The sequence below is a fragment of the Penaeus japonicus genome, unplaced genomic scaffold (genome assembly GCF_977035675.1).
Source record: "Penaeus japonicus unplaced genomic scaffold, GWHDUDI00000001_assembly GWHDUDI00000008, whole genome shotgun sequence".
Classification (NCBI taxonomy): Eukaryota; Metazoa; Arthropoda; class Malacostraca; order Decapoda; family Penaeidae; genus Penaeus; species Penaeus japonicus.
This window is the reverse complement of record NW_028234410.1, coordinates 10,052,983-10,057,982: the sequence shown is the minus strand read 5'-3', so window position 1 is coordinate 10,057,982 and position 5,000 is coordinate 10,052,983. Positions and strand designations below refer to the sequence as shown.

Sequence of the window (5,000 nt, the reverse complement as noted above, 5' to 3'; positions counted from 1 at the left end):
ATATATATATATATATATATATATATATATTTATTTCTCTCCCTTCCTCATTATCTCTCTCTCTATCTTTCTCCCTCCCTCCTTCCAGAGAAAAATTGTATTTCTCACATTATTTTTCATATTAATCGTTATTTATGTTTAAGAAAAAAAAAACAAAAAAAACATCAGTATTCATGTTCTGTTTCCTTGACGTGTTCCACTAACAAAAGGTGTGTGAGTGTGTGTTTTCACCTTGCTTGCATGTGATTACGTGCGCGACTGCATGTATTTTTAATGTGGTCTGAAATAGGAATAAAAAAAAAAAAAAAAAAACATTCAAAATTCAAAATTTCAAGCGAAAGATATTTGTGAGGAATATGCGTCTAGTCATAATGATGATATATATCTATTTTAGCGATAGCAGGCAAAAGTTATACATGTTGTTTCCACATATCACATCAAATCTTCGTTTTCTTAAATATGTTTAGGCTAGACAAGACGCCGAGCAACACAAATGTAAACAAACTCACACCTAGCAACACTTTAAAGCATATATGAATGGATCCTTGTTTTTTTATTTTTTAGTGAAGAAACTATGGTTAATAGTATGTAGACGGTTTTAGTCAAGTCTGAGTAGATGTAAGGGGAAATAAATGACTTTGGATGATGTGTCATGTTGGTGAAAGGGCCGTTTATGTGTGTAGGTGAGTGATATATAGTAGTTTGGGGACGTGTGGTGTGCTTTCTGTGCGTGCGTAGATACATGTTGGATGTAGTGTATTGCATGTCTCTCTTTGCCAATCTCTCTGTCTCTCTGCCAATCTCTCTCTCTCTCTCTCTCTCTCTCTCTCTCTCTCTCTCTCTCTCTCTCTCTCTCTCTCTCTCTCTCTCTCTCTCTCTCTCTCTCTCTCTTTCTCTCTCTCTCTCTATTTCTTTCTCTTTCTCTTTTTCTTTCTCTCAGTCAATCTCTCTCTTTTTCTTTCTCTCAGTCAATCTCTCTCTCTCTCTCTCTCTCTCTCTCTCTCTCTCTCTCTCTCTCTCTCTCTCTCTCTCTCTCTCTCTCTCTCTCTCTCTCTCTCTATTTCTTTCTCTTTCTCTTTTTCTTTCTCTCAGTCAATCTCTCTCTCTCTCTCTCTCTCTCTCTCTCTCTCTCTCTCTCTCTCTCTCTCTCTCTCTCTCTCTCTCTCTCTCTCTCTCTCTCTCTCTCCCTCTCCCTCTCTCTCTCCCTCTCCCTCCCTCTCCCCCCCTCCCTTCTCCCTCTCTGACTTTTTTCAATGGGTTAAGGAAGCCGACATCTCTGTTAAACATATCGGATCCCCGTTAATATTCCTCCCACTGTATTGTGCGGTTAAAGATGGGCTTCATATCTTGGCGTTTGATCAGCTGAAGGTTGATTTGATGGGTGTGATGATTTGTGCTGTCTGATCCACCTTTGAAATGCAAATTAGCAACTTTATCTCTTTGTGTTGTATTTGTTTTGACCGAATATGTCTGTCTGTCTCGTGTTTTAAGGTGGTAGGAGGTTTGCCTTGAGATGTGTTGTGGTTATAGGTAGTGCGAGTATAAGATGGGAATAATTTGTGTAACTATAACTATTCTCGTTATAGTAGATTTGGGCGTGTGTGTCCCTAAGACTTTTTTCGGGAGTACTGAATTTGAGAGTTATGAAGAATTAGATGTGTATCTCGGTAACGTAACCAAATATTCTCGTTTTGCATGCTATTAAACCATACAAAATGACGCTATAAGTCATAAAGATTTATTTTTTATTTTTGTTTAAAAAAACAGAAATGGATCACTGCAGTCTTAAAGCGAAATATTCTTTCTCACCCAACTACGAACACGCACACACCACCCCACCCCCATCCCTTCCCCACACTCTATCCCCCCTAAACCTCCTCTACCCCCCCCCTCCCACCCCCCCTACCCTGTCAGTCCCTATCTCAATCGGCCACCATAAGTTACGGGTCGAAATAGTGTAGACTATAGTCATTCTTATATGATTTTCTTGTTGTTGTTGTCAGGTGTGTGTGTGTGTGTGTGTGTGTGTGTGTGTGTGTGTGTGTGTGTGTGTGTGTGTGTGTGTGTGTGTGTGTGTGTGTGTGTGTGTGTGTGTGTGTGGGTGTGTGTACGTGTGCGTGTTCGTGCGTGTCTGTTTATGTGTGTTTATGTGTGTTAGAATTGTCAATCGATAGTGCAATATCTCTTCAATGGCAAAAGTGCACTAGTTCGTTTGATAATATCACAGATCGAAAATATTTACGACACACATTTACGACCTAAAGTGCTCTCCATGTGGTAGGGCGCATTGTCATTGTCATATCTGCGGTTCGGATATATTTACTGCTATATTTCTGGACGATAATCTTGCTTACAGAGACAGCCAATCAATAAAGGATAAGGACATGTTCGGTGTAGAGTTGAAATTCGTCATGCGATAGAAATCATGCATGGCTTTGGAATCGAATGGGTCGGCCGGGAGGCGGAGAATTGGTGGGAGCGATGAGAAATATTTTATAAAAAAAAGGGTTATTTTGATTGATTTCAAAATTATGATTCCAGGTATTGAAGGATCTTGGTACGCAATTGCAACCTCGAACGCCCGCATCACTTCGAGAAATGTTGTTCTTGTATAATCCTATTATCACTACTATCCTACTATTCTTTCTTCCTAGTTTCCAATAGTAATTATTTGCTATTAGAACTTTGCTCATTATAGTCCTCGCGCCTGTATGTTACCGGCATCTGCGTTATGATACTAATACAATTTGGTTCACATTATTTTCTTAGTTGATTAGGAAAGATGATGAAATAAAAAATGATAAAGATGCAAGGACTGTATACATCTGTATATCTATATATGAAAAATAAATGTAAATGTTTCTATATCCTATCTATCTACCTATCTCTCTCTCTCTCTCTCTCTCTCTCTCTCTCTCTCTCTCTCTCTCTATATATATATATATATATATATATATATATATATATATATATATATATATATATATATATATATACATCTATGTGTGTCTGCGCTTTTCATCTCTTTAGAATTCAGTCAAAGGAAAACTTTGGCGGCGGGTCTAAGGCGCACGAATGAGTGAAAAAGGGCGTGAGGACATCGGGCGGGGGTGGGGGGAGGGGGAGGCAGGCCCAGTGAGGTGTCGAGTGACGGGGAAACGTATGCAAATTTTGCGTTTAATGTGCCAACTTGGCCGAGGAATTATGAATTATTTGAGACATGTTTCAGTGGATTTTCTCTCCTCTTGTGATTCATCTTTTTGAAATATCTCCGGAGTTGGTACATGTTTTCTCTTGATCTCGGGAGTATGTAACTAACTACTCGCTTATTTACCCAATTAGTCGCCCGAATTCTTACAAAGGCGGGCGTGTAAGGGCTAATTCCCCTCTTTCTTGGCCTCCCTCTTCCTTCCTTCCCATCCCTCCATTTCTATTTTTCGTTTTCCTCTGCTTCCGTTTTACTCATTCTCTCAGTAGCCTTTAATTTTTCCCCATCTCTTTTTCTTCCTTCATCTGTCCTTTAGTCTGTTTCTCTTATCTTTCTCTCACTTCCCCCTTCTCCCTTCCTTCCTATCCTCTAACCTCTACCTTTTATCTCCCTTCCTATCCCCTTTCTTCCCTTTCTATCCTCTCCTCTCCACTTTTCCTTTCTCTCCTCTCAGCCCTTCCATTTCTCTCGCCTTTCATCCTTTCATTCCTTCACCACAACACCATCGGCAGTGGAAATAAACAGCGTGGTTATCACCTCTTAAATATTTAGCAGTCTGTCACTCCAGCGGGTAAGTCCAGGATCCAAACACCTGCTTTAGGACCTTTTCTGAAAGCCCTTTGTGTGAAGAAAAAAAAATCCCAAGACCTTTCTCTTGAAGGGCCATTAACCGGTCCTTTTCTTCCTTGTCATTTGCACGGTGAAGGGACGACTACTTTTATGGTCGTGAATGTAGGGATGATATGTCTTGTGTGCATAATTATCTCGGCCTCTACAAACTACGGTTAGTATTATGCATATAAAGATAACAAATGCATTACGGCAAATAAAACATGAAGATTAGAATGTTGATAACTGACATACATGAATAGTAATGAGTTGAGATTTACTTATAATCTCGTAGACAAAAAAGTATCTACAAGAACTTAAATCTGGATAACATAAAATGTAAATTAAAGCCAGCTATCGGGGGAGAATCAGTGTCAGAACAGCACAGTCGGACAGCCGTGGCGAGAGTATACAGTCGAACCGCCTCCAGATCGTGTGAGTTTAGCTTCAGATATCTTAGCTTGCGGGGAATTTATGCAGATAGAGTAGGCATGTTCACGACATAGATGGGGGGGGATGCACCCAAGGAGGAGTTGCGGGGGGGAATTCTTCTATTATGGCGAGAATATTTGCCATAAGGTGTTGGGTGGGTATGAGGAAGGAATTTCATAATTATGGAAATTTGCCTGTATGATAGATGCCATTTGTTCTGATTGATTCGTGATGAGGTTACCGGTGAACATATTTTATAAAATAATATCACCATTGCTGTAAGACTCTAGGGATATTATCACATAGAAACGAAAGATTGTTTTGAGGGACAGAAGAAGTTAAAGGATCTCATTATAGGGCATAAGACTCCCGCGAGATGGCGCTGAGGAGACCCAGGTAGCGGGGTAAAGAAGGGAGCTCAGTAGGGGGGAAGGGGGATGGGGGGAGGGGGAAAGGGGGAGATGGGTGAGGTCGGGTCATATGTCATAGAAAGAGGGCAGTCGCTCCGGTGGGAAGGAAAAGGGGCGCTGGCGGTGAAGTGAAAGAAGGACCATTCAGATGCAGTGGGTATTTTCAGGGTTTCAGACTGGAGGGGAAAGAGGGAGTTGGGAGGGGGGTAGGGGTGAGGATGGGGGATGGGATCCGAGTTGGGGGTCGTGAGATGGGAGGGGGGAGGGAGGAGGAGAGAGGTAAAGAGAGCGAGAGTTTGGAAGGGTGAAATGAGAGGGAGGGGGAGAGGTGGTATTGAGTG

At 41.3% G+C, this 5,000-nt stretch overlaps 1 protein-coding gene across 1 annotated transcript in view; it reads left to right on the top strand.

Annotated features, from left to right (window-relative positions):
• Positions 1 to 5,000, top strand: part of LOC122261329 (facilitated trehalose transporter Tret1) — a 23,179-nt gene that overhangs the window by 595 nt on the left and 17,584 nt on the right. The gene's annotated exons all lie outside the window — the stretch shown is intronic.